Genomic DNA, 24,753 nt, shown 5'->3' on the forward strand with positions numbered 1-24,753 from the left:
CATATTTCAAGATATCTTCAAGATATCAGACAACTTACTTTTTATTGCCTCTTTAGGGAAGGGGAGAAGTTAATGTGACAGAAGTCCAGCAAAATGAAGATGTAAACCACACAAGAGAAAGCAGGGAAGGACTGACGAAAACTCGCCGGGGGTGGCAGGTAAACCTCAGATCTTGAGAAGAGTCAGTCCAGAAGGCAAAACGAGAGAAACAGAATGTCTGTCATCATTGTGCGGATGTAGGTGCAAGACTCTTGCAAACTCAAGACTGTGATGAAGCAGCGTGACACTTAAAAACGAACAAACAAACATAGCGGGAACTCTAAGAAAAATAAAAGTCTGTCAAGAAAGTCAGGTCCAAATATGAAGTAAAGCATAGCATGACATGATTTTAAATTGGCAGCTTTCTGAGTGTATAAAAGGAGTTTGCATTTGCCTTTGACGCTAAATACATTCTCTTCAAGTGCCTCCGGGTCATGAAGTTGGACTGGCTTAGAAGGAAATGTAACCCTAACCAACTGCTTGGCCCAGCACTGAAGAATATTTTTATAGCTATAATAGCGTAAACCCTACTTACTGATGTACAGGTTTTAGAATCCAGTTATGAATAAAACACGGGCAAATGTTAACCACCTAAAAGTAAAAGTATGACTGCTAGAAGGTGGAAATAGGCAGAGAGAATTGAGAAGAAATGATGGGAAAAGGAAGGTGGAAACTCGTGATTCCAGAATTTGAGGGAATCTGCTAAAACTGGCCAATTTCTATCCAAAGAGTTTTCCAACAGCAGCATGGATCACTTGTTACCAAAATCGGTGGTGGGGCTTTGCAGAGACGCGGTCAGTGTGAGCCACTTTCTGTAACATGTACCTGGCCCCTCCTTGCCACCATGCCTGGGTGGCTCCAAATGCCTAGGCCCACCTCAGCATGGATGGCAATACTCCACAGGAAAGCAAACACGAGCTCTGCACCTCGGCCCTGCCTGGGACCACCCACTCAACTTGCTAGTGACATACTTCCCTTCTTCCCTCCTTTGCCCTCCTCTCCCTCCCTCCCCTTCTCCTCTCTGATCATGGAGCTTCTTTTTCTGCCAAACATTGTGGCTGAGATGGTCTTGCTCTCAAGGTGGGTTCATCTTAAATAAGGTCATACCTAGAGCCTGAAGACTCTATGCCTGGAGGTGACAGAGAGGAAGATGTAAAGTAGAAGTATTTTCTAAAAGGCATTTAACATAGAAAGAGCAGTGTTAGGACTTCCTAAGCATAATTCCACTAACCAAGGACATGCATAAAAATTGACCAGCTGAAACCCAGAAGAGTAGATGAAACGGCAGCCACTTTGTGACCCTCAAACACACCAGCTCAGGGCTTCCCTGGTGGCACAGTGGTTAAGAATCCACCTGCCAATGCAGAGGACATAGGTTCGAGCCCTGGTCCGGGAAGATCCCACATACTGTGGAGCAACTGAGCCCGTGCGCCACAACTGCTGAGCCCACGTGCCACAACTACTGAGCCCGCAAGCCACAGCTACTGAAGCCCACTCGCCTAGAGCCCGTGCTCTGCAACAAGAGAAGCCACTGCAATGAGAAGCCCACGCACTGCAATGAAGACCCAACGCAGCCAAAACTAAATAGATTAATAAATAAATTTTAACAAAAACAAAAACACACCAGCTCATTAATCCCTGGGACAACTCTGAGGTGTATTTTACTGATGAGGAAACAAACTCAAAGGACTTGAGTAGGCCCCAACCAGGCCTGTATAGCACCAGAGCTGGGGTTCTCTCCACCATGCTGTCTGGGATGGTTAAGTCCCGCTTACTCTGAGTGAGTGAGAGAGTGCATGAGTGAGTGGACCAGGACACTCCAGATGTTTCCAAAATGCTGCATCCCCTCGGGGACGACTAGAGGAGAAAAAAAGACAATGTGTGGGGAAGCCTGAGGAAGATTTTGATTTGCATCCAACAACTCAACAATGTAGATGGTCTCTGGGAACCACTCAAAGACAAAACTCCGTGATTCTATCAATATACGTGGCCCCCAGGTTCCTCCTTCCGTTGCCCAGCCCAGGATTGCTCTGCACCGTCGTTGTCAGAGCAGGTCAATGACCAAGTCCACGAGCTCCACAGTCTCACACCTGCACCCCCAGCCTCAGCTGAGTCCTCTCCCTGACCTGTTCTTTCCAGCAATGAGAACTGCGGCCTCTCCAAGGGCAGGGCTCTGGCCGCCTTCCAGACAAGTCTGTGACAAGGAGACAAGAGCCCCTGGGCCACCATCCAACTCAGAACAGGCGAGCAGCGGGTGGGCAGCTGTTAGGGGTTCAGCCTTTTTACTTTAAATCACTCCCTGATTGTCTTGTGTGCTCTTAAACTCAGGCTTCCTTTTTAAGGAAGAAGGATGAATTTTATTAAAAACAAACCCCAAACCAGCCAGCAAGGATCGTCTTTAGAAGAAACGAATTACAGGGGGTTGAGAATAATGCACACACACTGGAGAAATCTGCACAATTTGGTAAATACGTGCGAATGTTTCAAAGTTTAAACTGGGCAGGTTTCCAGCGGGTCTAATTGCTGCTCGGCAGGAAATCTACCGCAGTCAGATGAATTTTATCATACATGAGGGAGCAGGTGGGAGAAGACGCAAAGATGCTTAATGAATTATGCTTTCCCCTTTGGGTCAATTCTATGACTTGGTTTTTAAATGACTTGCTAACTCATTCATTCATTCACCAAACACTTGTTAATAATAAAGGACACGGCAAGCAACGGTGCTAGGCACTGGCAATACTAGACAGTTTCTTTGTTTCTTCATTTGAGAAGATCAGAAGTTAATTGGGAGGAGAAAGGCTACTTGGGAGGAACAGGCAGAGCACAGAGGTTTCTCAGGGCAGTGAAACTACTTTGTATGATACTATCATGGTGGATACATGTCCTCATCCATTTGTCCAAACTTATAGAATGTACAACACCAAGAGTGAACCCTGAAGTCAGACAGAGAAAGACAAATATCCCATGATATCTCTTTTATGTGAAATGTAAAAAAAGGATACAAATGGACTTATTCACAAAATAGAAATGGACTTACAGACTTAGAAAACAAACTCATGGTTACCAAAGGGGAAAGGTGCGGGGGAGGGATAAATTAGGAGGCTGGGATTAACATACACACACGACTACATACAAAATAATCGACAAGGACCTATTGTACAGAACAGGGAACCCCACTCGACACTCTGTGATAACCTATATGGGAAATAGAATCTGGAAAGGAATAGATACATGGATACTGAAGCACTCTGCCATACACCTGAAACTAACACAGCACTGTAGATCAAGTATACTCCAATATGAAATAAAAATTTTAAAAAAAGAGTGAACCCTAACGTGAACTGTGGACTCTGGGTGATTGTGATGTGTCAATGTCGGTTCATTGGGTATAAGAAACGCACCATTCTGGTGCGGGATGCTGATAATGGGGGAGCTTAGGCACGTGTGGAGATGGGGTACACGGGAAACCCCTCTACCTTCCACTGAATTTTGCTGTGAACATGAAACTGTTCTAAAACAGAAAGTCTGTTTGTTTGTTTGTTTTTTAAATTAAAGGCTATCAGAAGGACTGGAAAGGGTCTGCTCCATGCGGAAGGGGAGTGAGGCATCCCAGATGGAGTCAACGTCAGTTTCCAGCACACAGCGCGCTGTGTTCTGGGGACCCCTGGTGGTTCTGCACCCCTGCCTTGATGAGATGTGTTCGGGAACTGCAAGAACAGGGCAGAGGCACGAGCAGGGGCAGACAAAAGGCCGTATTTGCAAAGTAAGGATTTTGAACGTTACCTTATAGACCAGAGGGACAAGTGTGGAAGAGTTGTTAAAAGCAGCATAGTGATGAGGGACTAGGTCTTAGAAAGATCCCTCAGGAGCAGGCTAGAGGTGGACTGGAGGTCATCGGACCGGAACAGGAGGGCCAGGTAGGAGGCTGATGCAGTAACTAAGGCAAGAGGTATTGTGAGAACTGAGGCACTTACAGAGAGGATGGGAAAGTGGAAACACATGGAAAGCATGTTCAGATGTGAAATCTACAAAACTTTTGGCTGATTAAATGAGGATGAGAGAGAAGGTGGCTGCATTTTCCCTGTTTCTGGCACAAACAACTGAGTGGATGGGAGGGAACAAAAGAGGGATGGCAAGTTCAGGGGTAAAGACAACGGCCAGGGTTCCGGCACACAGAGCTTGAAACGCCTGCCAGCGTCCGAGTGGAGGGTCCCCTAGGAAGGTGGCTAGCTGGTTCCACAGCCCTGCAGAGGGGTCCGGATGTGTCAGTCAGCAGAATACCGGGAGTGGTAACAGGAGGAGGAAGCCAAGGCAGCTACGGTTAGAGTCCTGAGGACAAACCAACATGGAGGTGATGATTCAAAAAGGCAGAAGGGTAAGAGGCATGTGGAGGAGATTTAACTATCAGGAAATCTAACAGAAAAGGCTGGGTGTCTGACTTCTCTTGATGATATGGTGACTTGCATTCCTGCATGGCAACAGTAGACTGGAGCTGACAAGTTGCCCTCTGTAGACGGGGCATGTGCTCCTTGGTTCCCAAGATACGTGCTCATGGTTGGCTTCACCCATTTGCATGCAAGCCTGTCACCTGTAGACATTTGAATTTGCAACTTCTAAAAGACAACTGTAAACACATTTCTCTGCTTTTGATTTCCTACTCTTATGACTTGAACGGGCAATGTTTTTACAATCGAATGGGAGTTAAAAGTGTGGCTTTGGGGTAGGGTTGTTTGCATCATTAGAGAGATGCAACTCTCAAATGTTAGAGTCGGAGGGAGCCTTAGCAGCTATTCAGTCAGCCGTTCATTCTGCGGATGGAGAACGTAAGAAGATCCAGAGAGGGAGGGGCAGAGGCTAGCTCAGAGTCGGCAGTAAGTTCACACCATGGGGAAGGATGGAATTCAGGTCATACGGTTCCTAGACCTTGGAATCTTTAGTTTTTAACATATACTTACATGTTTGCTCTTAACTGAACAGAAAAGTTTGTATTTATATCTGAATGGGAATAAAGAAATAGAGACACCACACACACAAAGACGTGTGCAGTGGAAACAGATGATTTTACATTGCCCTTGCCCCTGTATCTCTCTGATTACCCACCTCCTGATCCCCCGACACACACCAATATGCATAATTTAGGTAAGACAGTGAGGACATCATACTGGAATCCATGTCAAATGAGTACCAAGGGTGGGTACAATATGGAAAATTTCTACCTATTTGATCTCGAAATAAGTTAGAATATTAGATTGAGAAACTCCAGGAAGGGGGAGGGGTGGAAGAGAAACATCAGGATTAACTTGCAGGAGGAAATTAACCAATGTATTACATCATAGGTTAGTAGTTCTCCTACTCCGAGTAGCAATGAGCCAGACCCCCTGGAAATCTGAGACAGGCCAAACTACACACTCTTATCACCTCTCCACTGAGCCAAATAAGTAATTAGATAGCCGGTGCCCCGTCCGAAGCTTACTGGACAATCATTTTTACATGGGCCACTTCAAGTACTAGGGATGTAATGTACAACATGATTAACGTAATTAACACTACCGTGTGTTATCTGGGAAAGTTATCAAGAGAGTAAATCCTAGGAGTTCTCATCACAAGGAAAAAATTTTTTTCTTTGACTTTGGATCTATGTGAGATGATGATGGCCACTAAACTTACCGTGGTGGTCATTTCACGAGGTATCTAAGTCAAATCATTATGCTGTACACCTGAAACTTAGACGGTGCTGTATGTCAATTATATCTCAACAAAACTGGGGAAAAAAAGTGGTTTGGGTTTTTTTTCTTTTTTAGAATAAAAGTTTTTAATAAGATTAAATGGGCCACATAACTGAAGGCACTGACAGGTGAAGTTCACTGTCTACAACAACCGAACCGGTTGTGTAACAGCAGGATTCCCAGGCAGGGTGCTGTCGCAGGGCAGAAGGTAGATTGGACACACCAGCTCTATTCCAGGGCCGAGCCCTGGCACCTGCTCCGGTCTTGGTGGGTCCAATCTGTGCCCTGGGGAGGTGGGCTTGCGCAGAGACGGAGACGGCTTTCTAGACACTCCCACAAGCAATGCTTCCAAAGCGTCGGGGTAGAATCTCCTGAACTTAGTAGGTCCTCTGAGAGGTCCATCCTGGCCAGAACAACTTTTGCAGGAGCCTGGGGCACACGTCACCAGGTGTGCAGACGGCGTCTTGGCCACCAGCCTCTGCTGGCCATGCTGTCGAGCTACGTTCACACTGATGCCCTGGGAAGAGCAGCTCTGACACTTGACTAGTCGTGTGACCCCCAGGCAAGGTCACTGAGCCTCTGGGCCCTGGGTTCCTCACCCCAAGAACAACAAAAGCAATACGCAGACAAACAAATAAAAAAAACAAGCAGATGAGAAAAAGAAAGATTTGTATTTAGTGATTCTCAAATGCGGGTCCTTTAGAGACTTTTAGGCTGGCTATTTAGGAAGCACTTGGGGAGCTCGTCAGAAATGCAATGCTAAAGACAGGCCAGGTCATTGACCCGGGGCCTGAAGTAGTTATGGGGCACCTGTATTTTAGATAAGCTCTCTAGGTGATTCTGATAAACAGCCCAGTTTGGGAGCCACTGGGTTAAATGATTACTAAGTTCCTCTCAGCTCTTACACCATATGATTCAATGCATGTATTTAATAAATGCTCACGACCAATTCAATAACCGTGACCCCAAACCTAACCCAGTGTGCTTGCATCACTCAGACATCACCTATGCTTGCTGATGAATAACTCTTTGCTTTACAGAAAACAGAATAAAACGAAATTAGTCAGGGGTCCTAAAATAGACCCGTGTCTCATTTCCCTTGAACAAATTTTCTAAAACTGAAACAGAATCAGCAACCAGCGTCCCTGAGCTCAGAGGAGGGAGGGGCAGGGTTGGCAGGTTCAGGGCCGTGAACTCTGATTCCGCTTGGGCCACTGGTTTTTCAGTGATATTCCCGAGCAGAAGAATTTTTCTTTCTTTCTTTCTTTTTTTAAAAATTGCCTTTCTACTCTGTAAACTAGAAATAACAACCTCCAATCTGTCTCCCAGGGCTCTTGGGAAGAATCCATATGGAATTTGCTATCAATCTCACTCTTTACAACTAACACCAGGGAACACAGGGGAGAATGTCATATTGCGTTACTTTCAGACTCAAAGCGTCTGCACTGCAATTACGTCGACAGCTCAGAATAAGAGAACCCGACCAAGAATTCCCAAGGAGAATTCGTTTTGCTTTCCCAGGCAAGGCGAGTCCAGCTTTAGAACAACGAGAGGCAGCTTATCTCTCCCCAAGTGTGCTGGAAAGGGAGGCCGGTCTGTATGGCCCGGTCAGCAGTTGCAACTTCCTTTGGCCAAACGTGCTGGCATTCACCCCGATAGCAAGCAGGGTCAGCAGGGATGGAAAGAATGACAGTGTGTCCTTGCATCTTCTTGAGGCTCCAGCTGATATGGAAACTGGCTGGCGCAGGCAGCAGTGGAAAGTATGAATCCATTCTTGCCTGGGGTTGAATGACTGAAGCATAATCAGATCGAGGCTCGTGTTCAAATATCAGTGCAGCTCACTTGACAGGCTATATCATCCAGGCACGTCCTTTGGGGCTGCAGGAATTATGGGCTGTGACTCGAGGCAGCTGGATGGACAGCACTTGCAAAAGCAGGAGGGGGATGGGCTCCGGACAACAGAGGTGGGGAGGTGCCGGGGCGGGGGGGGGGGGGTGGCCGCCTGCACTCCTCACCCTCCAAGTGCCCGGCAGGGCTCTGGAAGCTTCTCCAAGGCCGCTCGCGTTGGTGGGAGTCTCCCCGTGATCCTAAGAGGTGTGCGGTATTCGCCCTGCTCTATGGATGATGGAATCGAACCCCACAGAGATGAAAGGACCTGACTGATGCTGCACAGAGCAGGGACCCCAAGCCTGGGCCCTTTGGGTCTGAAGCCTGAGACCTGGGAGCTTCCCACCACTCTGCTTGTGTCCCATTCACGTGGGTATGAAAGACCATTGTGAGTCAAACGCAAAGCAGAGAAAGGCCAGCGACACAGGGGAGGCTTGGGAACAGGACAGGTAAGGAGGACAGGGAGGGGTTTTAGGCCAAAACTTCAAATATGGCCTTCATTTTTTACTTTTATTTTTTAACATTTTTATTGGAGTTGCTTTACAATGTTGTGTTAGTTTCTACTGTACAGCAAAGTGAATCAGCTATATGTATACCTATATCCCCTCTTGTTCGGATTTCCTTCTCCTTTAGGTCACCACAGAGTACTGAGGAGAGTTCCCTGTGCTATACAGTAGGTTCTCACTAGTTATCTATTTTATACATAGTAGTGTATATATACCAATCCCAATCTCCCAATGCATCCCACTCTCCCCAAATATGGCCTTTATACAAGCACAAGAAGAACCACAAAAAAACAAAAGCACTGAGCAGTGAGTTTGGAGTTCTAGGCCATTCTAGAGCCGGGCCCAGAGTCGCCCCAGATTTGTCTTCCTCTCTGTGGGAAAGAGCAACTGGACATGCATCCAACCTGGAGAGTTTAGGTAACCAACGTGTTTGAGCCTCCCTCATCATTTCGTCAGAGTGTCTTAGAATTGAAAGATGCCGTTTCTAACATCCCAGTCAAATCAAGACGCTGTTTCTAGGGTCCTGCCCGCCTCTGCTCAGATACCTTGGAACTGGGCAGAGCAAGGAAGGAGAGAGTGTAAAGCCTTCTGAAACGCAAAGCAGCACAAACATGAACACCTCCAAGATTCACAAAATGAATCAGGGCTTCCCTGGTGGCGCGGTGGTTGAGAGTCGCCTGCCGATACAGGGGACACGGGTTCGTGCCCCGGTCCAGGAAGATCCCACATGCCGCGGAGCGGCTGGGCCCGTGAGCCAACAGGAGAGGCCACAACAGTGAGAGGCCCTCGTACCGCAAAAAAAAAAAAAAAAAAAAATCTTGTCAGTCTGAGAAAGTCTTATTCATACCCGCTCTTTCCTCTTACATGAAAAGTTCCCTTGAACAGAAGAAGAAAAATAAGAGGAAGAAGGGGGAGGAGGAAGAGGAAATTCAGGAAGTTCCCTCCCCTGCAAGCCCCCAACTCTCCTGGCACCACTTGCTAAATTCTCGTCCTGGAAGCCAAGAGCCCCAAAGGAAAAGAGCGGTTATTCCCAGATGGCAATCCCATCATCTGTGACAAAACTCACTGGAGATGAAAAGTCCCTATTGCTTACAGGACCTGAAAAATTTAAACCCAATCAGGATACCTTGCATGACAGTTCCAACAGGGTATTAATAAAAAAAAAAAAAAAAAGTTAGGAAGATGGGGAAGTGGCCGGCATGCCAGCTGAGCGTGCATTCTGGGTGGCTCCTTGCGGTGGGGGGTGGGGGGGCTTGCTTCATTCCTACAAAGCAGGTGCCTCTCCACTGAGCCCCAGAATTAGGGACCAGACTGTCTGTGACCTCCCAGCTCTGAATTTGTTATCAAAATGCCAACAGGCCTGCTCTCCTTCAAGCCAGAGGGGTCATTACTCTTGCAGGTAATTTCTCAACGAATTGGCCCGGGTCCAGTGGAGTCTGGGTGGAAGGTTTCTCCCTGTGACCACTTTGGACCAGAGGGGTGGTCTGCTCACGGGCAAAGGCACTCTGCGTTCTCGGCCTTTGACCAAAGTTTCCCGTGAGCCCCAGAATTTCAGTTGTGATTTCCCACCCATTCATTAGCAGGCGCTGTTCCGGGTGCTGGGATCTAGGGGTCAACAGGACGGAAGCCTCCGGGAGGTTTACAGTCCAGCACAGACAGGAAATACGCCATTATGTACCCAGATGTGGCAGTGGAGGGACGGGGAGCCACAAGGGCTCTGAAGACAGCTGTGAGTACATATGGGAGGGGCGGGGTGCGGGACAGTGCGCTAGTTTAGCCGGGGGCTCAAGGAAGAGCTCAGAGGATGTTACACCTGGGCAGAGACCTAGAAGACAGGAAGTATACCATGTGTGCAGATTGGGAAGAACATTCCAGGATTCCAGGCCTCTGGGGCAGGGACCACACTTGGCGCGTTGGAGAAATAACGCGCCAGTGTGGTGGGTGCATGACGGAAGCAGAGACCAGGAGGAGAGGCAGACAGGGGCCAGTTCATGGACAACTTTATAGGCCCAGGAAAGCATTCTGGAGTTTGCACTAAATGTGCTGGGATGCAGCTGGGGAATTCTGAGCAAGGGCGTGACCGGATTTGATTTCTGTTTTAAAAACACCACTGGCGGGGGTTTCCCTGGTAGCGCAGTGGTTGAGAGTCCGCCTGCCGATGCAGGGGACGCAGGTTCGTGCCCCGGTCCGGGAAGATCCCACATGCCGCGGAGCGGCTGGGCCCGTGAGCCGTGGCCGCTGAGCCTGCGCGTCCGGAGCCTGTGCTCCGCGGCGGGAGAGGCCACGACGGTGAGAGGCCCATGTACCAAAAAAAACAAAAACAAAAACAAAAAACACCACTGGCTGCTACGTGGAGAGCCAGAGTTCCAGCAGGGGCAAGGGTGGAGGACAGGATTAGGAGGCCATTGCAATAATCCAGGCAATCCATGATGCTGGCTTAGATGGTGGAGAGGGAGGTGGAGTTGAAAAGTAGGTGAACTCAGAACATCTTCTGATGAGACACCCAAAGACCTTGCACCTGGGCTGGATGTGAGGCGTGGGGAAAGCAGCTGAGGATCAAAGGCGGAACACCTATTGCTTGTTTTAGGAATAACAGTGCTAATAAATTCCTGCAGATACTTTTTTTTTCTCCAGCTTTATTGAGGTCTGATTGACAATAAAAATTGTATATATTTACGGTGTACAACGTGATGAACTGATACACACATACAGTGTGATATGATTAAGCTAATTAACACATCCATCACTTCACAGAGTTACCCCCTTTTTTCGCGTGCATGGTGAGATCTACTTTCTTAGCACATTTTCAAGTATACACTACAGGAGTATCAACTACAGTCACTGTGCTGTACACTAGGTCCCCAGAACTTCTACATCTTGTACTGCCATAAGTTATAAGACCAATTTATAACTTATAAGATGTTGACCAACATCTCCCCATTTCCCCCACATCCCCCAAGTCCTGATAACCCCCATTCTACACTCTGTTTCAGCTGGAGAGCTAAGATTACACTAATAGTGTTATGGGCTGAATTGTGACCCCCCCCCCCAAATTCATATGTTGAAACCCTAACCCCCAGTACCTCAGAGTATGACTATATTTGGAGACAGGGCCTTTAAAGAGGTGATTACGGTAAAATGAGGCCTTTGGGGTGGGCCCTAATCCAATATGACTGGTGTCCTTACAAGAAGAGGAAATTAGGACACAGACACGCACAGGGCAAAGGCACAGCAAGAAGCAGCCGTCTACAAGGCCAAGGAGAAAAGCCTCAGGAGAAACCACGCCTGCCGACACCTTGATCTTGGACTTACAATCTCCAGAGCTGTGAGAAAATAAATGTATGTTGTTTAAGCTGCCCAGTCTGTGGTACTTGGATATGGCAGCCCTGGCAAATTAATACCAAGAGCCTCTATGTTGTTTTGAATATCTGTAGGTTGATAAACTTAACCACACTTTATAGAGATCCCGGGACCAGATCAGCCACTGTAGAGTCCTGAAGGCTGACCATTAAAAAACCAAACTACGTGGGGCTTCCCTGGTGGCGCAGTGGTTGAGAATCTGCCTGCTAATGCAGGGGACACGGGTTCGAGCCCTGGTCTGGGAGGATCCCACATGCCGCGGAGCAACTAGGCCCGTGAGCCACAACCACTGAGCCCGCGCGTCTGGAGCCTGTGCTCCGCAACATGAGAGGCCGTGATGGTGAGAGGCCCGCGCACCGCGATGAAGAGTGGCCCCCACTTGCCACAACTAGAGAAAGCCCTCACACAGAAACGAAGACCCAAGACAGCCAAAAATAAATAAATAAATTGATAAATTCCTACCCCCAACATCTTCTTGAAAAAAAAAAAGAAAAAACTACACACACACACGCACGCACACACGCATGCACGCAGGCACAGGCACGTGAAGTTAAACAGATTAAGAAGTCTAACCAAGAGCTACCTGTTTATTCCCAACTACCTAAGAACAACTTTTCTTTGAACTTCCTGCTGAAGGGCACAGTGGCTCCGGCCGCTGTACGGACTCCCAAGGACAGGGCTGGCCAGAGACAGCTTACAAGAGCCCTCTGGAATGCCCAGCCCGCTGCCTGCCATCAGGCAACAATTTGCTGAGCTTCACCTTTGCCCGAATTCTAGATGCAGAAAAGTCACACCTATTTCAAGAAATCTCTATTCATATCCCATCCCGGCTCTCAGAGGACATTAAGAACCCGAGGGAAATCAGAAACTCAGTTAGCCCGAAGTATCCAAAATGCCTCTCTCATTCATGATGAATGCAGCAAACAACGTCACAGCAAAATAATGATGAAAAACAAGCCTTCCAACATCAAAAGTATTTCTCTTTCCTAGTGTTTCTACCAAATCTAAGAAAACAGACATTACCATGGTGAAAAAAAAAAATTGGTCTCGGTAAAAATAAAACTTCATAATTATAGTGTGTTCTTCTGAAAAACTCCTCAAATACATCCTTCTGGCAAAAGGTTTTCTTTCACCAACCTCCTCTTCTTTCATCGCTGACTGCAGTGGAAAATTACATTCCCCTACGAAATATAATCCTGTTGATATTAACACCTACTAAGATTTTCATCAAATTGCTAGGTGAGCTGGCATAATTAGGGACAGCCGGGGGGGAAAATTACAAAGGATGCAGAGGGCATCACTCCAAAGGAGGTAAATACTGAGAAGATCCTAAGTTGTTTTTAACTTTGGATCACGTGCTTACAAATTTTAAAAAATGCTCGCAGGCCAGACTTCTTCAAACCACCGCAGAAGCAAGTAACTGCTTGCCTCCTGGGGATAGTCTCTTTGAGAGGAAACCTCTATGTTTCCTAAGTCTGACTTTCACCAGAGGATTCATAAGAGCATCCTGAATGCAGATGACAAAAATTAAATGCACACTACGTACTACTCCCTCCAGCCTCACGTAAATGTGTGACATTAGGTACTAAAGACAAGAATTATCTGTTATCTGAGGGTCATGCTTGGATGTGCATTTAGTGGATACCAGTTCCGCAAGCTGAAGGGGCAATGGTTTAGTTTTATATAGTTGTTTGAAGACAGCTGTGAGGACAGATGGGACGGGATAGGGGGACGGTGCGGCGCTTTAGCTAGAGATTCAAGGAAGCTCTCTGAGGAACTGACATCTGAGTAAGGCTCTCTATACCGATATCTATAAATATGCAAATTAGCTTCGCTTCTATACGTACACAGGCACATAGATCCACACAGATACAGGCAGACCTCGTTTTATTGCACTTCAAAGATGCTGCGTCTTTTTCACGAATCGAAGGTTTGTGGTAACATTTTCATTATGATTACATTTGTTATGGTATCTGTGATTGGGGATCTTTGATGTAACAGCTATGACTCACTGAAGGCTCAGGTGATGATTAGCATTTTTTAGCAATAAAGTATTTTTTAATTAAGGTATGTACGTCGTTTTTTTAGACACAATGCTAGTGCACACTTAACGGACTACAGTGTAGTGTGAACATTACTTTTATGTGCTCTGGGAAACCAAAAAATTCGTGTGACTTGCTTCATTGCAATCATTTGCTTTCTAGGGGGCTCTGGAACCGGACCCACACTGTGTCTGAGGTCTGCCTGTAGATACACATCTCTCCTCTGAGCTCTGCTTCTCTGGAGAATGCTGACTAATACAGAAGTCCAGCAAACACTTTTCAATACTTACCCACTTTCCCTTTGTTCCCTACTTCCTGCTCACACTGGCTTCTTGGGTGAATGCCCCGCACTCTTTCTGCTGAGGCCTCTCCGCACCAGCCATCCCCCTGCCTGGACCTTACCTGCCTCTTTGCACCCCGCAGACCTCCTCAGAGAAACTTCCGGGCCCCCACGAAATCCCTCCTGTTACTGCTCCTCGCAGCTCCCCATTGGCTTTACTTGCAGCAGTATTTAAAATGTTTAAAAATTATCTGTCTCTGCCATGAAGTGTACATTCCCTGATGGCAAAGGTATGGCTTGGTTTTCCCCTGTGTCTCAGGACATTGCCAGAAGAGTTCAGTAAATATTGGCTGGACGAACAAGTGAATGAATGAATGAATGTCCGATGAGCACGCCTCACAGGATATCAACCTCAGGGCTCTGACCTAAAAGGGGATGAGAACGGAAACCCAAGGAAAAACGTTCTGAATTCCCTTTCTAAATTGCATTCTTCAACTGAGTCTTTTCTCCACATTATCCTGACACACGTTTTTTCAGGTTAACGAACCTCCCCCTCTCAGCAACTGAAGATCCCAGGAAGATCCCACATGCTGCGAAGCATAAGCCCGTGCGCCACAATGACTGAGTCTGTGCTTTAGAGCCCGCAAGCCACAACTACTGAGCCCGCGTGCTGCATCTACTGAAGCCCGCGCGCCTAGTGCCCGTGCTCCGCAACAAGAGAAGCCATCGCAATGAGAAGCCCGCGCACCGCAACGAAGAGCAGCCCCCGCTCGCCGCAACTAGAGAAAGCCCGCGCGCAGCAACGAAGACCCAACGCAACCAAAGATAAATAAGTAAAATAAGTAAGACAAGTGGCATGTCATGTGGGGATAAGTGGCACAAAGGAAAACAAAGCCGTGGGGGGGGGTACAGAAGGTGCAGGGGAAGGGGGTACAGTTGAAATAGGATGGCCAGGGACCTGCTCTCTGAGATGGTGACATTTGAGCTAAGATCCAGAGGGTGAGGAAGCCAGCTATGGCTTTCTGGAAGAAAACTACTCCAGGAGGAGGGAAGGGCAAGCACAAAGGCCTGGGGACACGTGGAGGCAGTGGAGACGGACTGGCCACTGCAGGGATGCCGCTGGACTCCGGGGACAAGGGAAACCCTGGAGGGTATGAATAAAGCGACGGAAGTTAAAGCTGAGCTTCAAACACAACTACTTTGAGACTGAACAGAGTTTAAGTCATTTAAATGCCACTGAATCCCAATTCGGTTAACTGATCTACCTAAAGGTTCGCGATCCCCACAAGCTGGAGATCCAGCTTGATTGTCAGGCTAATACCCGAAGGGCCATCAGTTTCCAGGAGGTGGCCGGAAGAGCCGTCATCTAACCCGACCCATCCCCTCTCCTCACCTCCAGTACAACACAGCTGGTTACCTAGCAGGCTGCAGCAAGCCCGGGGTTTGAGCTGTAAAAATGCCGTCAAAAGTGGTGAAAAGTGGTGCTCTCCCACCCCCTTGCACCCTGCTAGGCTTTCAGAGCCCACCGTCTGTACCAAATCTTCCTCTCTAGATAGATGAAAAAAAACGACAGGGAGCCAAAAAACCTGAGAAGACAAACCCAATTCACCCAAATATCTGAAGTTTCATTCTGGAGAGAAGGTCTGCTTGGGGCGGAGGGGAAGCGGGGAACGCCCAGCCTCGCAGCGCACTTGGGGGTCAAGAAGAGCCAGGACGCCCCCTGCCGGGCTGGGGCCTACTCCGCAAATAGCCCCGCCTCCCTTATGTCAGCGTGACAGCACCCAAGCACATGGCCACACCCAGCTGGCACTGTCCCTGACTGACTGGCTAAAAACAGATTTGATAAAACCCAAGGATCGGTATTTAGGCTGCTGCCCTGAATACAACATCCGTCAGGTGATTAAAGTTGGGGGTGGGAGAGGGGGAGTCCCGTTTTCCCAGCACCAGGATTAGTTGGCAAGTCAACTCAGTGGGACAGTTTGTTCCCACACACACCCATCAAACCCCAGACCTCCTTTTCTATCCGAGCCACCCTTCTGGGGCCGTCGAGGGGCCTGTCATTGTCCTACACTGGGACCCACAGCCTACAGGAGCACAGACATGTATCAAGGACCACGTTGATTTGTGAGGCCTACAAAAGCACACAGGACCCAGTCGTCTGTTCCTTGTGATTTCTGATTCCAAGAAGAAACATTGCTTGTTTCAGGCCGTCTTGTCCCTGACCAGATTTTCCTATGACTTCTACTCACTCAGTGATTTATAGGAGACGTCACGCTACAATCACAGGAGAACCTCAATGGCCTGACTTAATTTGGAGAGCCGGGAGGACCTGGGAAGGCGACACGGATCATTTTAAGCGCATCTGGAGGCCTGAAGACAACAGGATCGGGCCCTGAGCTCTAAGCAGTCACAGGGGCTTTGATACACCGAGGGCCCACGAGCCCAGTCACGTGCTAGCGCTGGACAGGATCCCAAACGCATGTTGGCTGGCCTTCTCCCCAAAATGAGCTAAATCTTCCCTCACCTAGATTACAATAAAACTTAACCTGAGCGTATATAGACTAGGACTTCATATGCTGACCTCAATCCTGCTCTAGTTGAAGAAGTTCACCGTGAGATGGTCTTACACGAGAAACCTGATCACAGAGGGAGGCATGAGAGTGAAGTGCCAGTATGTGTAGGTCAAAAATACTCAGATCTTGGCAATTTCGTGTGTTTCGATATAACACTAATTAGCCCTCCCACCCGACAGCCAGGTACTTACAGCGTGCCTATCACTGTTGGACAAGGCACAGCCTATTTTTACCACGTGCAAATCTCAGCCTTGCTGGGCCGATCCCCAGATGTATCATCACAAATGGTAAAATAATTAAACTGTTAGGAATTCGATTTGGCTTGTGACATGGGCTGAGGTCCCAAGCTCACCCCCCCACCCCCGAATCACAAGCTTCCTTTTAGGGAAGTTACGAAGGGATGCTAAGTTAGCTAGTATTTCTGCTGTCTCGTCTCTTGGATTTACTGAGAATATGAAGCATTCTCCCGCATGAACCCACTCGGTTTCTCTCTTAGGCAGGGGAGGGGAGCGAGAGGCGGCCTGAATTGGAATAACTGTGTGGGTTTTATAGTCACGGACACAGAGCCTCCCAGAGACTGGGGAACTGGGCCTCAGTGAGTTCTATGATGTGCTAAGGGGCCCTCTGGCTGCAGAGCCAACTGGTACATGCAGAAAAGGTATGCATGGTTTTCAGAACAGGAAATAGGTTCAGGAAATACACATATGGGGAAATGTCTGGAAAACTAAGAAGAAAACTGCTGTGGGCATGGGAAGTTCTGGGCCAGCTTGTTTTCCTGAGTCTTCCCATTGAATACATCTGAGCTGCCCACAGCCATTCCTTTTGACAGACACTTGTGGAAGTTTCCTGCACTTCAGGCCCCAGGTTGGGGTGCAGGGTGAACTAGGCACGGCCCCGCCCTCAAGGAATGGGTGTACAGATCAGAGGACTGGCTTGTGCCCTGGACGACCACTGCCCCAGACAGACATATGCGTCTACAATATATGCAGGGAAAAGACTGCCAGTTTACACTTGGTTTATTTTATTTTTAATTAATTAACTAATTTATTTTATTTTTGCCTGCATTGGGTCTTTGTTGCTGCGTGTGGGCTTTCTCTAGTTGCGGCGAGCGGGGCTACTCTTCCTTGCGGTGCGTGGGCTTCTCATTGCAGTGGCTTCTCTTGCTGCGAAGCACGGGCTCTAGGCACACGGGCTCAGTAGTTGTGGCTCGCGGGCTCTAGAGCACAGGCTCAGTAGTTGTGGCGCAGGGGCTTAGTTGCTCCGCGGCATGTGGGATCTTCCCGGACCAGGGCTCAAACCCACGTCTCCTGCATTGGCAGGTGGATTCTTAACCACCGAGCCACCAGGGAAGCCCCTACACTTGGTTTTTATTGTGAGGCTGGATGGAGAGCTGGGGGATGAACAAGGTCTACGTTCTCATTCCCTTATTCAGCATTAGGGGCACGTGATTATTTTCAGAGTCGTCGCAGGATAGAAAAGGGACAAAGATGTTATATATCGATTGATGAACTCAGAGGAATTTCTGTCCTGACCCTTCAGCGGGACAGTGGAGCTGCCTAAAATAAACAGTCCAGCAGCTGAAGAGGCAAAGGATATGAGCCGTCCAGAGGAAATAAGCTAGAGGAAACCGAACCAGTCAACACGCATGTGGGAAGGCAGAACAGCAGAGAAAACAAAGAATACGAGAATGTTCCATAGAGAAGGAGCAGAGACGTGCCCCCTTTAGGGGAGCCTGGAGCCCCCTGAAGTCAGTTGGTTGTACTTGACAGGCAATGGGAGGAGGCGGTGAGGCCAAGTCCAGGGGCTGGGATGGTAATGCCGAAGAGGCTGCCAGGCACCTGGGGAGGAGCAGGGTTTGGAGTCAGGGCCTCGGGTGTGGCGTCTGAACCCCAGGCAGGCCACAGGCCACGAACTCTCCAGGCCTCCGCGTCTTCATGCAACAAGTGTGTACCTCCCAGGGATGCTGGCTTCAAACAAAGTGAGGGACCAGAGTGGAGAGGCAGTGGGGTGGCGGCGGTGAGCGGTTAAGAACACGGACTCCGGGATAAGACAGGCTGGGTTCAAATCCTGCTGCCACAACTCAGCTGTGCAACAATGAGCAGGTCCCTTTGCCTCAGTTACTCCAGCCATCCAATGGGGACGATAGCAGCATCTCCCTCCCAGGGTTCGTGTGAGGATCAAATCCGTCCACGTTCCTAAGCACATACGACAGCGCCTGGCACAGAACAAACACCATACACGCGTTTACTTCACTCATGTACATGAGCCCCGTGCCATGGTGACCGGCACGTAGTAGGTGCTGAGGAGATGGTGGGGAAAGTCACCACAGCCATTTCCCTTCTCTGGGTGTGCTGGGAGACAGGGAAAGAGGATCACCAGAGAGGCAGGAAAAATTACCCAGTTTTAAAGAAAGTTCTCCAAGACTCTTCCCTGAGCATGAAAAAAGAAAATGGAGCAACGTCCGCAAGAAGGAATAGAATCCTAGAAATGTTGTGTTCTGATCAAGCCGAGTTTGACCTTTTAGCAAATTACACAACCCACGGATTCATCACAAATTCCAGCATCCGGGGGGCCAGGCTCTGCAGGTGGGTGGAAGCCCGGGCTGAGAAAGAGAAACACGCGGGCTGTGATCAGGCTCCCGGGAGGTGGGTCCTGTCCACCTGAGGAGCTGACGTCTTCACTGGCAAACAGGTTCAGACGCGCGTGCGCCTTCGCTGGCCGCTTCACTGGCATGGCTGCCAACACCAACATGCTACCTGATGAGCCTCGAGCCAGCATCCCGACAGCTCCAACGCGGTCACTGGGGCTGGACAAGCTGCCCCAAGGGGCCTGGGACCCTGCTGTCAGATACACCGGCTGCCACTCTGCCGAGCCGGGACATTCGTGTGATGCAGCCAGGAAAAGGGACTCTCTGGGGCCATGGGTATAGCCATCTGCACGCACCCAGGCAGGGCTCCCCAAACCCACCTGCATCGAGAGCTCCGACGGAGGGGCAGAGGGACACCGAGCCTGGAGGTCACCTGCCCTCGGGGCAGGGAGAGCCATCACCTCTCCCGTGTGAAGAATAACCCTCTGTGGAGGTGTGCCCTCTGAACACTCTCCACCTGTGGACTCACGTACTCTTCACCGGAGCCCTGGGCGGGGGGGAGGGGGGGCGTGGTTATGCCCCCCCAACTTCCAGGCAGGCAAGCTGAGGCACAGAGTGGGTGGTGAGTCGCCCAGCCACGTGGAAGGAGCAGCAGAGCTGGGCTGGACCCCAGGCGGTCCAGCACTCTTCACTGCTAAGTGCTGACCAGTGACCTTCAGACGCGAAGGTAGGGTCTTCCTGCTGGCCGGAAAACGTGAAGAGTTCCTTCCAGGGTGGGTCACTCCTGCTTCCCCTCCAGCCAACTAGTGGCTGGGAAGGACAGCTAAGGAGGACACCAGCAGTGACCCTGAGTGACTGACCAGGGACCCCCGAGGAAAAGAAAGGGCTGGCGGGGGCAGGAAGATTCTAAATGCCTCGAGAGCAAGGCTGTGGGTGCTTCGTTACTGAGAGGCCCTCCTTCTCCGCTGCGGCCCCCGTGTGAGGGCCTTCTCAAAGGCTCTCCTTCTTTTATCCTCCTCTCTGACTCCCTAACTTGCTGGACATGAATTGTCTTAAGGTTTAGATTAGTCACAGGGGCGAGAAGCAACACCCCGCTGTCTTGCTGGAAGCGTGGATGCCTGCAATCTTTGAAGAAAAAGACTAGAAAATACATGTGAACTGAAAGGGCACAGAACTAATCTTCCCGAGGATGCTGGAACACGGTGCCTAACGATGCTTTAATCCCACCAGCAGAGAGGCCAGACGCAGAACCTGGACCAACAGCCGTGCGGCTTGGCCTCCCGGGCCCGCCGCACCTGTCCTTCCCGCGAGCAAGCCTTTGCCCTGCAGTGCGAGAAGATGCAGCGGAAAACTCTACATCTGAACCAGCCCGGGGGTCAACCCAGACACGGTGGAGAAGTCAGTGGGGTGAGACACGTTTACTGAAGGTGTATAGGTCCGTACACACCTGGACTTTGGTTGTCATTTAAAGAAGGAACGTGGGAAGAGCCTGAGACAAGAACAAGGAGCCTGGCTTCTTACTTCAGTTTAGTCATGAGCTTGCTGTGTGATCTGGGGCCAATCTCAACCTCTCTGGGCACAGAGAGCAGCCACTGCGTAGGTCCTTTCTATGCTCACGTCCTATCCTTTATTGATATGATTGAGGAACTGGTGCTGCCTGATTCTGGAGCTAAGAGTCCCACGTGGCTGTTTCAATTAAATTAAACTTACACAGAATTAAAAACTCAGTTCCTCAGTAGCACTAGCCGCATTTTAAGTGCTCAACAGCTGGTCATGATTTAAATTAATTAAAATGAAATAAAATGTAAAATTCCGCTTCACAATGGAGTACTACTCAGCCATAAAAAAGAATGAAATTTTGCCATTTGCAACAACATGGATGGACCTGGAGGGCATGATGCTAAGTGAAATAAGTCAGACAGAGAAATACTGTATGATATCACTTACACGTGGGACCTAAAAGTTACAACAAATGAGTGAATCTAACAAAAAGGAAACATCGCAGATATAGAGAACAAACTAATGCTTACCAGTGGGGAGAGGGAAAAGGGGCAGGAGCAAGAAAGTGTAGGGGATTAAGAGGTACAAACTATTATGTGTACAATAAATGAGCTACAAGGATATATTGTACAACACGGGGAATACAGCCAATATTTTATAATAACTAACTGGAGTTTAACCTTTAAAAATTGTGAATCATGGGCTTCCCTGGTGGCGCAGTGGTTGAGAGTCCGCCTGCCGATGCAGGGGACACGGGTTCGTGCCCCGGTCCGGGAAGATCCCACATGCCGCGGAGCGGCTGGGCCCGTGAGCCATGGCCGCTGAGCCTGCACGTCCAGAGCCTGTGCTCCACAATGGGAGAGGCCACAACAGTGAGAGGTCCGTGTACCGCAAAAAAAAAAAAAAAAATTGTGAATCACTACGTTGTACACCTGTAACGTATAATACTGTACATCAACTATACTTCAATTAAAAAATTGTTCTCGTGTTCTTGAAGTCACTTCTTTTTCTTTGTTTTTTTATAGTCCAGAGGTCTTTTATTTTTTTTACACCTATCATGCCATGAATTCACAGGGAATGGGTTCCAGCAGCTCAGGCTCCTTTCCATGGGTTTCTGTTATACGAAGTACGTTTCTCTGGATGGAACAGGCTGGTGCTTCAGTTGAACCCAAATACCTTTCTCTTGGCTTCCTTCTTTTTCTGATCATCTTCCTTCGCGAGTTTCAGGAAGCTGTCCTGGCTCTTAGAGTGCTTGATACTCTCAATGTGGACATTAATTGTCTTGGCAAGGATCATGTCCTTAACTTGTTTGTTTACGACAATGCCAACAGCATGCCAGGTCACACTGTAGACTCTTCCAGTCTTGCCACGGGAACACTGGGGGCACATTCCACTTTGAACGGTGCCTATTCCCTTGATGTCTACAATATCACCTTTCTTGTAGATTCACATGTATGTGGTGGCCCAAGGAACAGCTCCATGTTTTCTAGGAGGCCTACAGAACCTAAAGCAGGTGCCTCTCCTCTTTCCCTTTGTGTTGGTCATTTTGATGAATTCCTGGAAGATGACGGCTCTGGCCGAAAGGCTGAAGCCACTTCTTTAAAAGGAGGATTGAGTGCTAGGTAAGAGCCTACAAAAGAGCAATGAGAGAGCTGATGTGTCTGTTGTGTGTAACCAGGTCTAGGACAGGAAAGTATTTGTCAAAGATACCGGAAGGAAGGTGAGTTAAAATGCCACAATGCCACGCCAAGGTTAAGGTTAATGGTAGGACACTAGCACGTTTCCCTTAAAAGCTGGGTATAAGACAAGGATGCCATATGCCAACGCTATGATATACTGTCAAAGTGCCACGTGGATTAGAGAATAAAACAGGTATTGTAAAGAAGATGGCAAAATCGTCACTATTTGCAGACGATATGATTTAATACCTGCAAAATGCAGAAGAATGAATTGTAACATTATTAGCAACAGTAAGAGGCTTTAGTATGGCAGATGGTTACAAAGTTAATATGCAGGAAACAATTTCCTTTATATAAAAGTAAAAGTAAGTACAATGGGAAAGAGAGCTCATATTTTAATACATTTCTTAAGCTTACATAAAAATATTTATACTGAAATATCTAAAACAAACTAAAATATATAGGCGATCTATGTGAAGAATATATGTATATGGAAAGCGTCAATCCTGTACAGGTGGCATAAAAGATCGCTTAAATGAGTAGAACAACATTATAAGAACATAATATTTAAAGATGTCAATTCCCCTGAAGTAACTGTAAACCCGGAGCAATCTCACTCAAAATACCAACAGGTTTGGTTGTTGCATTTTGTTTTCCTTCTCTGTGGGGGGTAGAGGATACTTAGAAATGACAGAATGATTCTTAAAGTTTGCGAAGGAGATAAGGAAAGGAAACAGGCCAGGAAAATAAATTCTGAAAGAGAAAATGGGGGAGAATCAGCTCCATTGTAAATAATACAAAACTGGCTCAGAAATGGACAAAAAGATGAACAGAAGAGCCCTGATTCAAGAACACTTGACCATTTAGCTGGTATGTCAAATCTGTAGGATTTGGAACCTGCAAGTAACATGCAAAAAAGCAAATCAGAAACTGAATTTACTCCTTACACCAAAATATCCAGGGAATTAAAGGCAAACATCACAAATAAAAATGTAAAAGTACTAGAAGAAAACATACGCCTACACATCTTGGCCCAGGAAAGGACTCTCTAGGTATAAGAGCCCAGAACACAGGAAGGCAAAATTTCTACATCAGAACTACAAATAAAAAGGACAGAAATGTCTATGGGGTAAAAACACCACAGTCAAATGGCAAACTGGGGGAAATATCGGTAATATATGCGATTAAGTTACAATTTCCTTAATATACAACAAAACTCTGAAAAATTCACAAATACAGATGAAAACTTACCACAAAAATAGCAAAAGATATAAACAATCAATTTACAGGAAAACAACAACAAATGACCAATATGAATAAAAGATGGTCAACCTGAAGCAAATTAAAACAAAGAGATACTATTTTCCACTTATCAAAGATTGTGGCAATGATCCCAAATGATTTATAATCGCCTGTATTGGCAAGAATGTGGGGAAAGGGGAACTGTCATGCCACGCAGGCGGTAATATAAATTGGTATAAACAGTCAGGATAGCAAATTCACAGTATCTATCAAAATGCAAAACAGCCATACCCTTGACTCAGATATTTCACTTCTAGGAATGTATCTTGCAAGCATTTTTACACAAGTAAACAAAGATATATGCAGAGTGGGCCCTCTGGATCCTTGGGTTCCACACCTGCAGATTCAACTAACAATGGATCAAAAACATTTGGAAGAAAAAAATTCCAGAAAGTTCTGAAAAGCAAAACTTGAATTTGCTGTTTTCCAGCAACTATTTACATAGCATTTACAGCTATTTATAGAGCATTTACATTGCATAGGTTATATGCAAATATTATGTCATTTACTATAAGGGACTTGAGCATCTGCAGATTTTGGTATCCACAGGTCATGGAACTGGTCCCCCATGGATACATGGGGAGGCGTGTATAAGGATGCTGCTTGCGACATTGTTTACAATAGGAAAAAAAAAAACCACAACCTAGAAACAAACTAAATGTCTATCAGTAGGAATTGCTGGTTAAATTATGTTACATTCTTAGAATGAAATGCCAGGCAGTCATCAAAAGAACAGACTCCATTGAGTCTGTTGGAAGATGTCCACAATATTTTAAGAAGGCAAGTAGCAAAAGAGTATATGTAATATGATATTTATAAATGTATACACATGGCATATATAGAATATGTGTGAAAGAGTACACATAAAACTTAGAGGTTGGGGCTTCCCTGGTGGCACAGTGGTTGGGAGTCTGCCTGCCGATGCTGGGGACGCGGGTTCGTGCCCCGGTCTGGGGGGATCCCACATGCCGCGGAGCGGCTGAGCCTGCGCGTCCGGAGCCTGTGCTCCGCAACAGTGAGAGGCCCGCGTACCGCGAAAAAAAAAAAAAAAAAAAAAAAAAAACTTAGAGGTTATTTCTAAGAAACAGGTTGAGAGAAAAGGATGAGGAATTTTTAGTTAACACTTTAACAATCAAATATAAATTTTACAATGAATTACTCTTCAAAGCACACAGCAATCTAGACAAATGTAATAACCTATAGTTGGTACTCAGCAAATAATACTCATTATGAGTTGTGATCTTCAGAAAGTTTTCCCCAGTGACATAATAT

At 47.5% G+C, this 24,753-nt stretch overlaps 1 protein-coding gene and 1 pseudogene across 1 annotated transcript in view; both read right to left on the minus strand.

The window, feature by feature from the left end:
- RCAN1 (regulator of calcineurin 1) overlaps positions 1–24,753 on the minus strand; it is a 96,029-nt gene that overhangs the window by 56,584 nt on the left and 14,692 nt on the right. The window lies entirely within an intron of this gene.
- Positions 21,496–22,229, minus strand: LOC116752930 (annotated as a pseudogene).

Source organism: Phocoena sinus, chromosome 4 (assembly GCF_008692025.1).
Source record: "Phocoena sinus isolate mPhoSin1 chromosome 4, mPhoSin1.pri, whole genome shotgun sequence".
NCBI lineage: Eukaryota > Metazoa > Chordata > Mammalia > Artiodactyla > Phocoenidae > Phocoena > Phocoena sinus.